We start from the raw sequence: 12,902 nt of genomic DNA on the forward strand, positions 1-12,902 counted from the left end.
ACCATATTACCCAGAGCTTGTCATATTTTTGTCATTGTTATCGATAACAGATGAATAGCCGTATGTGACAGGTTATGTCACAAGCACGTTATCAAATAGTGACAATTGATTTATATCGACAAAATAATAGCATGTGCACGTACACTCGGCTCGGCCTTAAACTTTTCAATCGTTCAAGAGCATAACCAACTAAAAAAACAAAATTTAAAAATTCAGTCAAATTAATATTGTGCGACTGATTGACCTGAGTACGATACTTGCTGCAAAACATTTATTGACGAATTTGTTTTACCTGTGACGTACTTAACTTACAAATTTACTTGTACTTCCGCCACGGTAACAAACTACTGGTCATTCGATTTCAAAAATCTTTTTCATGCTTTGGACCGAAAATGAGGGCAATTTTTCAAATTTTCTCGGGTTTTCTGCCCTTTGCATGAAAGTTCACATGTCACATGCTCACTTCGTTCGGCCTACAATCCGCGAAATTGCCTAAAATCAATCGTCCGAAACAGGTACACAAATAACTGTTACTTCATTAGTTTCAAGATATTTCATTGCTCATTGTTGTAACAACTAGAGATAATGTTAAATGATGCATATGAAAGCATCCAAAGAAACCCTCCTCAGTGAATGCCTAGATAGATATTAGATCATATATTTTGTGGTATGTGAACTATACTGTACTTTCACTCGCAGACCATTCGCAAACTAAATGAACAAGTTTAGGTTGTAAAACTTTTGTGTAATTTTCTTGCAATTATTAAGTCAAATCGAAAATGGATTTTATGATTAATTTACTCGTGACGGTTCGAGTCATGCAAAGTCATGTAATTACCACTCTTTTGTGTCGAATTTATATTTAGCTTTCAACATCGATGTTTCGGGTACGAAAATAAACTTTGATAATTGGAAAAATAAAGAAACAATTTGTTGGTCGAAATGAATCTTTCTTTTAGATTGAACTTCTTCTGAACTATCTGATATTCTGCAAAAGCCAACCAAAATTGGGGTGAACAATTTTTGTGCGAGATGTTCTATTGGTTTATTATATTGTAAAAAAGTTTGTCCATCAATGTTACCTGACTAACCGAACGTAAAAAACAGCTAAACGATTATACAAATGGAGCATATACCAAACCATTTTGAGTTGTCGTCGGCTCTTTCAAGACCGCAAATTGAGTAAATATTGAAAAAGTTGTCTGCTTCAAGCATAATTCTTTCGATATATTTGGCGAAATCATTTATAGTTTGGATCGATCAATCAACGATTGTTTAGTAAATTAGTAATGTGACAAAGTTGTGACAATTGGATCTATGGTATGGTAATTAGTCAACATCTCGTTACCGGATGTCTCAGTGAATTGGAACTGAAAATTTACACTGAAAACAATCGACTCGTATCAAACCCAAAAAGTACTTAGGACAATGAAAGTTTAAGAATTACACTCTTTCTGCTTTTAACCGATTAAGTTCAACGATTAAATTGTCCTTGCTCAGATGATGACTGTGGAGATTTTCTCCTGGAAATTTGAATATTCTTCCACCAGAAATAATTTTAATAAAGCTTTCTTACGAAATAGCTGTCGTTACTTATTCTATTATTCCCTTGACTGAAAGTCAGGGTCTTACGCCAGAAAATAGCGAAAAATGTCTGTAACCAGTAACCATACATGTACACTTTGATTGAAAATTTATGAAATGTTATGAAAAACGTTAAATGTCTGTAACCGTTTTTTCTTGTGGGCAGGATAACTCGAGTAATTCTTAACCAATTTCAACAATTTTTTTTTTAATCGATGTGGAATTAAATTCTCTAGGCTAAGTTCGAAGATGAGCCATGTGGGATTAAGAATCTGGAAGTTATTCCAGAAAAACCTGATTTTACACTGTGGATTATAGCCTCAATCGAAAAAGATTACTTTGATGAAATTTGATTTTGTTGCGTAGTGTGTGTAAATCGTATAAGTATGTTTTCGATAATGTGCATGAAATGAGTAGTAAGAAAAATTTCGTCAGTACATGTCCAGCCTCTAACCGGTAAACATCTCTTGTTAGTGAACTGCTAACAACTTGATAGTTGACTAACAAATCTGATAGTTGACTAAAAAATCTGATAGTTGACTAACAAATCTGATCGTTGACTAACAACTTGATAGTTGGCTAACAAATCTGATAGTTGACTAACAAATCTGATAGTTGACTAACAAATCTGATAGTTGACTAACAAATCTAATAGTTGACTAACAAACTTAATGCGTCTACTAATACCAAAGAATGATGTTTATGCACAGTAGTGCGATCAAAGCAGTGCGTCAATGGATTTTCATATATATATTTGCGCACAAGGACGGTAATTGACGTTTATAAAAAATGAAGATCCCACTCCTGTGCATAAAATCTTGTTGCTAACATGTTAGTAAATGGGGGTTTTGCGAACACGATGTGTTGCCAAACTCGCCTTCGGCTCGTATTGGCAATCTCACATCTATTGCGCAAAACATCCCATTTACTAACAAGTTAGCAAAATAGCTATTTTTACGGCAGAAAAATACCTGCTATCAAATGAGCACACTATGATTGAAAAGTGTAGGAAATTTTATGAAAAACGTTAAATGTAACTATCATTCTTTGTAGGCAATATAAGATAAGTCATTCTCAACGAATTTCTCAATATTTTTTTAAATTCATTATTCCAACAATCAAACAAAATATTTTACAACTCCCGTACGAGTTGTGAAGTCTCACGAGTCGTGATATTGTATGGGATATTATATTCGACCGATAGAAAAATTCAACTTTACCGATAAAAAATAATAAAATACCGATAGAAATGTTTTACATGTCGCTGGCACCTCTTCAGTAAATCAGTAAAAGATAAAAAATCGTCTTTCTTTCACGCTTTGTCGATTTTGGTAATATAAAGCAAAGGCGGTTCGTTCTTAGAAAATTCATCCTTCAACGAAATGTAATGAGAAGGCGTTTTGTCCGTTCCTAGGGAATTCATTCTTTTACGAAATTTAACGAGAAGGCGTTTTGTTCGTTCCTTGTGAATTCATCCTTTTACAAAATGTAACGAGAAGGCGTTTTGCAATTAGAAGGCGTTTTGTCCGTTCCTAGGGAATTCATCCTTTTACAAAATGTAACGAGAAGGCGTTTTGTCCGTTCCTAGGGAATTCATCCTTTTACAAAATGTAACGAGAAGGCGTTTTGTTCGTTCCTAGGGAATTCATCCTTTTACAAAATGTAACGAGAAGGCGTTTTGTTCGTTCCTTGTGAATTCATCCTTTTACAAAATGTAACGAGAAGGCGTTTTGCAATTAGAAGGCGTTTTGTCCGTTCCTAGGGAATTCATCCTTTTACAAAATGTAACGAGAAGGCATTTTGATCGTTCCTAAGGAATTCATCCTTCTAAGAAATGTAATGAGAAGGCGTTCTGTTCGTTCGACGAAAAAAATGACATAAGTGAAGAAACGCTAAAAAAATTTAAATTAATTTATCGGTCGTTTATTAGTCGTTTCATTTAAAATGCAGTAAATATTACCATATTTTATTCACGAGTGAAGGTTTTGTAAATTTAGTAAGTGACGTCGCGTTTTTTTAAATTTTTTTATAGATTTCTCGCTTAAACAAGGCATCAGAACAGTCGGAGCGTTTGCGGCGACTGAGCCCCGTACAATCCTGTAATTCTATTTCGTCCGTAACCATAATACGTCCGTAGCCCTAATACGCTCGTAACCCTAATACGTCTACAACACTCTTATGCGTCTGTTACCAAAATGCTTCCGCAACCCGATTGTGTCCTTGACATTATTGCCCACCTAGCCGAAGTTGGGCATGGTCAAATTTACTGAAAGTGTTCATTTTTAAAATTGCGCATAGCGCAATTACGAAAGCCCGTACGAAGTACCTCTCAAATAAAACCAACAATTTACGACATTATTTTAGAAATCCAAAATTTTTTGCTAACTTTCCATTCGGTATTCAATTATCTCTCAAATGAAACAAAAACTAGCAAAATCGGTTGAGATTTACTCGATTTATGTGCAAAAAACACTTAGGGCCGACTAGCGGCCTCAGTCCAAGGACCTAATTCTAGAAATTTTTCCACAACACGCTATTTGGTGTGCAAGTACATCTCAGATTTTACAAAAATTGGCGAAAACGGATGAATTTCACTTCATTTTTACCGATTTATATCGATTTTAATAAAATCCAATATGGCCGTCGGCAGCCATTTTGTTAGGAAACCGGAAATAGTAGTAACGCTTTGCATTCGTCAATACCAATCAAACAAAAAAAAAAATTCATGAAATTCGGTCAAAATTTACTCGAGATATTGCCACGTTCACTTTACTGCCGAGTAGCCGGATATGAGCTCACTCCAAGGGACCTAGCTCACGCTCTGGTCAACCAAATTTCATAAACTTTTTTTTCCCTGATTGGTACGTTCAATACCTATCTAATAAAGCAAAATCCGTTCAAATTTGGCCAACCTACAAGCAAAAACGGCTTGCCGCCCTGTACCTAGTTCACACCAAGGGGTCTAACTCACGAGTCGATCATCCAATTTCCATGAACTTTTTTTTTGTCGATTGGTATTGTAAATACCTTTCATTACTTACAAGTGTAGCGTTTAAATTTCCGGAGATATCATCGAAAAGCCTTAATTCGCTTATTGGGCCCCAGCTCGGGAGGGGTCGACCCAAAATCGCCCATCTTCGAACTTAGCCTTTCTTTTGACATTACCAAACTGGGAAAAAAAGAATTTTCAAAAAAGGTTGTGATTTACTCAAGTTATAGGGGTCACAGACAGACAGACGGACATTTTTAGCCCCGTACGAAGTACTGGGGGCTTATAAGATTAATATGCCGTTTGTAACACGTCGAATTGGAAGCAGACAGTAAGGGCAAAGCATTTGGTTATGTTCATAGACTACGAATCCGCAATAAAAAAAATGTCCGTCCGTCCGTCCGTCCGTCCGTCCGTCCGTGACCCCTCTAGCTTGAGCAAATCACAACCTTTTTTCAAAATTGTTTTTTTCCCCGATTGGTATCGACAAAAGTAAGGTCAAGTTCGAAAATGGGCATGGTAGGGTCGGCCCTTCCAGAGCTAGGGCCCTATAGGTGTTTTTCAGTCTTTCGACGATATCTACCGAAATACGCACGCAATAGCTGCTTGTGATATATCAAATGAAAGGTATTGACGAGTAGAACAAAGTTGCTGAACATTGTTTTTGTGTAGGATGCAACGCGAGCTTGTTGGGAGGGCTCAAAGGTCGTTACTCGGCCCTAAGTGTTTTTTCCACATAAATCGAGTAAATCTCATCCGATTTTGCCAGATTTAGTTTTTTATGTAAGGTAATTGAATACCGAAAAGAACGTGGCGAAAAAAGTTTCAAATTTGGGCCCTTGGACTAAGGCCGCTACTCGGCCCTAAGTGTTTTTTGCACATAAATCGAGTAAATCTTATCCGATTTTGCCAGATTTAGTTTTTTATGGAAGGTAATTGAATACCGAAAAGAACGTGGCGAAAAAAGTTTCAAATTTGGGCCCTTGGACTAAGGCCGCTACTCGGCCCTAAGTGTTTTTTGCACATAAGTCGAGTAAATCTTATCCGATTTTGCCAGATTTAGTTTTTTATGGAAGGTAATTGAATACCGAAAAGAACGCGGCGAAAAAAGTTTCAAATTTGGGCCCTTGGACTAAGGCCGCTACTCGGCCCTAAGTGTTTTTTGCACATAAATCGAGTAAATCTCATCCGATTTTGCTAGATTTTGTTTCATTTGAGAGATAATTGAATGCCGAATTGAATGATGGCAAAAAAAGTTTCAAATTTGGGCCTTTGGACTAAGGCCGCTACTCGGCCCTAAGTGTTTTTTGCACATAAATCGAGTAAATCTCATCCGATTTTGCTAGATTTAGTTTTTTATGGAATCTAATTGAATACCGAAAAGAACGTGGCGAAAAAAGTTTCAAATTTGGGCCCTTGGACTAAGGCCGCTACTCTGCCCTAAGTGTTTTTTGCACATAAATCGAGTAAATCTTATCCGATTTTGCTAGATTTAGTTTTTTATGGAAGGTAATTGAATACAGTGAACGACATCTCAAATGTCTCACTGTCATTTTTTTCAGAGAATGTCATTGTGAACTTGCAATGACACAATAAAATTCTCAGAAAAATTTAACAGTGAGACATTTGAGATGTCGTTCACTGTACCGAAAAGAACGTGGCGAAAAAAGTTTCAAATTTGGGCCCTTGGACTAAGGCCGCTATTGGGCCCTAAGTGTTTTTTGCACATAAATCGAGTAAATCTCATCCGATTTTGCTAGTTTTGGTTTCATTTGAGAGATAATTGAATACCCAATAGAAAATAATATCGTAAATTGTTGGTTTTATTTGAGAGGTACTTCGTACGGGCTTTCGTAATTGCGCTATGCGCAATTTTAAAAATGAACACTTTCAGTAAATTTGACCATGCCCAACTTGACTTGCATTTTGGTAACAGACGCATTAAAGGGTTGTAGACGTATTAGGGTTCCGGGCGTATTACGGCTACGGACGTATTATGGTTACGAACGAAATAGGATTACGGGTCGTACGGGGCTAAGTCGCAGCAAACGCTCCGACTGTTCTGATGCCTTGTTTGAGAGGTACTTCGTACGGGCTTTCGTAATTGCGCTATGCGCAATTTTAAAAATGAACACTTTCAGTAAATTTGATCATGCCCAACTTGACTTGCATTTTGGTAACAGACGTATTAGAGGGTTGTAGACGTATTAGGGTTCCGGGCGTATTACGGCTACGGACGTATTATGGTTACGGACGAAATAGGATTACGGATCGTACGGGGCTAAGTCGCAGCAAACGCTCCGATGTTCTGATGCCTTGTTTTTATTGTGGATTCGTTATCTATGAACATAGACAAACGCTTTGCCCTTACCGTCTGCTCCCAATTCAACATGTTACAAACGTCATATTAATCTTATAAGCCCCCAGTACTTCGTACGGGGCTAAAAACGCACTTTATCTGACCGCAAACCTCGATATAAAGAAGGCTTTGCGATTCGCGTATAAACATCAAATACATAAGCCAATACATAAGCTTTATAGTCGAGTATATAAGTTTTATAGTTGAACTGTAAAGGCACATAGATGACGCGTTTATATACACACAGAATGTACGACTTCGTCTCGAACCATTTACCATTCCTCGAACATAAAACACCCTTTAAAGTTCTTGTAGTATAAATAACTATTACCAAAGTGAAAGAGTCCTCTCATCGTTCCACATTCGAAAAACTTCGCATCTACTCTGATTAAATTTGACAAAATGGCAATCAAACAGAATAATAGATAGCTCATACGAGTGGGAAGTTTGCGGCCAGAGCGGAGCGAGGGCCGTAATTCACACGCGTCGCATTTTATTTACGACTTATGGTTGATTGAAAATCTTGCTGCAAATTTATTAGAAAAATGAGAACTCAAAGATCATTCGGTCTTACGTTCGAAGGTTTATTTGAAGAACTTTTTCTGTCAAATTTTGTTGTAAAATTCGTCGGAACGGTATGATATACATCATTGACGTATATGATACATGGACAATGTTTTCTATACGTGGAACACGTTGAAAACGTAGTAGCGTATTTCGATTGTCAGATTTGAATATTCATGTGTTACGTATTGTGGTGATGTACGTGGAATGAGAATAACTTACGAGTGGGATGGAAGTTAAACGCACATCACGTATGATAAACGTATATAGTGGATGCTGGTCCTAAACATTGAATTTGGATCATATTTATATTTCTTAACACGAAGAAAATGTAAATTAGAAAAATACTCGTCAAAATACTTTCATTTTTTATGAAGTAGTTTTTGTGTGCATTACGTTATAACATGCTCTGCGTAACTTATACGCCACACACGTTTATGGCTTTCAAAGTACGGTTCAACAATAAGAAATGTCAACCAACAATATTATACTGCAACATTAGAAAGATCGTTGGCTCATGATCGAGAGGTCCCCGGTTCAATTCCCGAAGAAGCCAATTTTAAATTTGAAGCATTTGTTACCAATAATTGCTAAAATGTATAATAACTACTGTAAACTGTTAATAATACACCATATTCATATTTTTAAATCTCTGTCAAAGCCAAATACGTCTTGGACGTATTATATTCGAGCCCGCACTTTTTAACAGGGGGCACGAATAATATACGCATAGCACGTGGGAAATTTCGCTCAGTGTATAGAGTAATCGATATTGTTCTAAATGTTCTAAATTTGACAATTTTTTAGGAATATGTAAAAATAAATTGGGATCAAATGTAGGCATTTGTATCAGTGATGCTTCGGAAGTTCAACAATGAAATCGATAAAAAATATATTGAAAAAATTGTCAGTCAAGGGACCTGACCCGCCCAAAAGGTGGGACCTAGTTCCCTTGACTGAAAGTTAGGGTCTTATGAAAGAAAATACCCTTAAATGTCCGTAACGCTAAGTTCACTTTGATATTTTGAAAATGTTCTACATTGGCGAAAAACGTTAAATACAGAAAACGTCCGTACACTTGTGGACTCGATAACTCGAGTAATTCTTTACCGATTTGCAAAATTTTGGTTTTATTCTACGGAGAATGAAAATCATGAGGTTAAGTTCGTAGATGGGCAATATTGGGGTAATGAGATGGGAGTAATTCCTAAGAGAATTTTGTTCCTTGTTACCACGATAACTTCCCTAATTCTTATCAGATTTTCAATTTTTTTGTGTTATTCGACGAAGATTGAAATTCTTGAGGTTGAGTTTGCAGATGGATAATGTTAGAACAACGAGATGGGAGAAATTCTACATAGACGCTTTTCTTTGTGGACTCGATAACTCGAGTAATTCTTTACCGATTTTCAAAATTTTGGTTTTAATCGACAGAGCATGAAAATCATGAGGTTAAGTTCGTAGATGGGCAATATTGGAGTAAAGAGATGGGAGTAATTCTCAAAAGATTTTTTTACTTGTTACCGCGATAACTTCCATAATTCTTATCCGATTTTCAAAGATTTTGTTTTAATCGACGAAGATTGAAACTCTTGAGGCTGAGTTTGCAGATGGATAATGTTCGAACAACGAGATGGGAGAAATTCTACATAGACGCTTTCTCTTGTTACCGCGCGATAACTTGAGTAATTTTTACCCGATTTTCAAATTTTTTGTTTTAATTGACAGAGAATGATATTGGAGTAGTGAGTTTGGAGTAATTGTAAACATAACTTGTTATACGACGACATTTTTGCAACGGATTTCCAGAAAAATTTCTTATTTGACGAGTTGTGAAATTCTGGATTTCTGGTCTAACAATTAAGAAGTACTTCCCAAAAGAGTTTTTGCTTGCTTGCTTGAGAAACCGATAGCTCGAGTAATTCAAGAGGTATCAAAAATCAATTTCGACCAGTAGCGAAATTCATGTGGTTAAACTCGAACATTGGAATTTAATCGGACTAGTAATCTGGGACATACGACAATTTTTGCGTGAAATCTGTATTCTTAAAAGAATTTTTTTCGTTCGTAAAATGTTTGAACGAGTGTGAACTTTGCGGCCAGAGCGAAGCGAGGGCCGTAATTCACACGAGTTATATTTTTTCAAAAGGTAGGCAGGAAATACGCCACCTTTTCAGCGCTTTTAGTAGACTATATAGGAGACTCATATTAGGTGTTAAACGTACCTCGCTGGATCTTCCACTCATAGCGTATGTTTTGTATGTTTTCTGATATTTGACACTCATAGCGCTTTTTAGGAGACAATAAAAAAGACTCGTAATAGAGCAAAATAGCAAAACATCGTTCGCTGGGCCAGCAACTCATAGCTCTTTTTGTTTCTGCAGAAAATTATATTAAATTTGAGTAAAATGAAGGATGTGATGGCTTCTGTTTTCTAAATAAAAGAACCATTGATCTTTCATGTGAATATAATTTTGTGATCGTTGTTACAAGATATGGGAGAAATTATACTCAGACGCTGATCCTTGTTATCGTGATAACTTAAGTAATTTTTACCCGATTTTAAGTTCGAAAAAGAGTAATATTGGAGTAGTGAGGTTGGAGTATAATTGTAAACACAACTTGTTACCACGACATTTTTGCAACGGATTTCCAGAAAAAAAATTTATTCGACGAGTAAGTGAATCTGGATTTCTGGTCGAACAATCTAGAAGTCTAGAACAATCTTGCTTGCTTGATAACTCGATAACTTGAGTAATTCTCGGAGGCTTCAAAAATCGCAGATTTGAAAATATTAAGTGTTTTCGACCAGTATCGTAATTCATGTGGTTAAATTCGAACCTTTGACTTTATTGGACTGGTAATCTGCGATATACGACAATTTTTGCGTGAAATCGTGTTCTTAAAAGAAATTTTTTCGTTCCTAAAGTGTTTGCACGAGTGTGAATTTTGCCAGAGTGAAGCGAGGGCCGTAATTCACATGAGTTTTTTTAAGAGGTAGGCAAGAAATGCGCCACCTGTTCAGCGCTTTTAGTAGACTATATATGAAACTCTCATATTAGGAGTAAGACATCGCTCGCTGGACCTTCAACTCATAGCTCTTTTTGTTTCTTCAGGAAATTAAATAAATATGAGTAAAATGAAGCATGTGATGACTGCTGTTTTCTGAATAAAAGAGACATCACCTTTTCATGTGACTTTAATTTTGTGATCTCATTTAAAAATGGTTAGAAAACTAAGACTGGAATTATAGAAAAAAGCCAGTCAAGGGACCTGACCCACCCAAGAGGTGGGGCCTAGTATTTCAAAGGAAAATTATCTCGGAAATTTGTCAACTTTAATTTTTTGCATTCTGAGGGCTATTCTTAACATATTTCGTGTGTGGTATGAGAAGTTTCAGCTCATAATAATTTTGCAGTAATAATAGCCGGGGTAGAGGTGCGACTATCAGAAACCTACATATTAGAGAATCTTTTAAATTGGATGGCAATTTTGAGTTATTTCTCGTCAGTCAATGAAATGCAGCCCGAAAATCATTTATTCAACTCTGTTAGTGTTAGTGCAAATACAAATTGGATCCACTGATTACATCTGTAATCATTCAAAAAGATGTCGCCCGGTCATGGCCGCATGATAATTCCCTGAAATCCCAACCGAGTTATTTCTTTGTTCATTTATCGAGGTGCTAGCTCAATCGTCAATTCAACAGCAAAAGGAAATGCGAGTACTGATCGTGAAAAATGCGTGCAAAATGCTGGAAGAATGATTTGAATACCGTTAATTGGTAACTATATAGTTCCATATATGGAATGTAATTCTACTCATTTTTCACGGATTTTCGAACTTGTGGAACGAACATTTTTCAAGCAATTTTCACGATCTGTGTACTCATCTGAATCAACATCACAACGTTTTGTTTCGTCGTCGTCCGAGATACATAAGGTAGAAGTTTATGCTTCAAGGTGTGCCTGAAACAATTTAATTGAAAAAAATGTAAATGTCTATTCTCTTGACTTTTTTGCGTTATAAGAAACAACTTTTGTTCCAAATCTAATTTTGAACCGTTGTTGTTTACACAACACAAAGTGCATATATGTGTTTACAGGAGAACGGAATTTAGTTGAAAATGGAACGTTGTGTAAACAACAACAACGGTTCAAAATTAGATTTGGAAAGAAGAGGTGCCTCGTTGGTTCAATTCCCGGTCGTGGCAGTTTATCTTTTTCTCAACTCCGTGGCGAAATGAAAAAGTTTCGTCGCCGTTTTTGAGAAAAACGTTGTAAACTCGGTGATAAATGTTTTTTTAGGCAAACGATGTGTATTGTCACACTCGGCCTATGGCCTCGAGTGACAATCTACACATCTTGTGCCTAAAAAATCATTTATCACTCGGTTGTATAAATTAGTATTTCTTTTCAAATTTAATTTTCAAAATGCATTGCCTTGATATTCCAGCTAAAATAAACTTCAGAAATATTTGCTGTTTCACTTGAAACATTCAGCTACGCTGATTCGGTTGACGTATTGTCGAACGATAAATAATTCAGTGGAAGGACTATTTTCAACGATTTTAGCTGAAAATCAGTCATTTCCGTTTCGTTTATCTCGAAATCCATCATTTTTTTCATTGGTACCCCCATACAAAAAAATGTTTCTTTTGGGTACAAAAATGATATTTAGTCAACAGAAGAGGTTGATTTTCATCATTTTCGCGGAAAATCGCGAAAAATGGGGAAAAATCGAAGTTTTTCTTCATTATTTTGAAATGCGCCCGACGCGCCACCCTACCCCTCGAACAAAAGTTGTTTCTTATGACACAAAAAAGCGAGGGGTAAATCACTTCTCAGATTTTTGAAATAAATGGAATAAAAGAGTGCGCGACCCCTTGCAAAAAAGCCAAAACCGTTGAGAACATGCATTTTTTTCAATAAATTTTTTTCAGGCACACCGTGGTGGCTTTCAATTTGTATCCGTCTGTTACAGAAAAGGAGGTTGACGATTATTTTTTATTAGGTTGACGTTGACATCAAATTTTTGAATTTAGTAAAATTTTCGATTTTCGTCAAATGAAAGCTGGAAGGTTGAGATGAAAGAGAAATTTATATGGTTTTGTAAGAAGAATATTTTCGTTCAAACTGCACAATATGATTGTCTGTGGAGGTGTGACGCAAGTCCTGTTATCCACTTACAAAAGAACTGATATCGGTGTAGCTGACGCTTACAGATTCGACACGCAAAAAGATATGCGTCACAAAATGGCAGCTGATGAGGAAAGCACGCGTAAGCTTGATCAACAAAAATTTTACCCGAAAAATTTTAGAAAGAAAATTATAACAAAAAAAAACAAGGATTCTTTAGAAATATTTTGCGTTGTCTGTCAATAATCGTCGCCATTACCACTCGTCT

Source organism: Bradysia coprophila, unplaced genomic scaffold, assembly GCF_014529535.1.
Source record: "Bradysia coprophila strain Holo2 unplaced genomic scaffold, BU_Bcop_v1 contig_232, whole genome shotgun sequence".
Lineage (NCBI taxonomy): Eukaryota > Metazoa > Arthropoda > Insecta > Diptera > Sciaridae > Bradysia > Bradysia coprophila.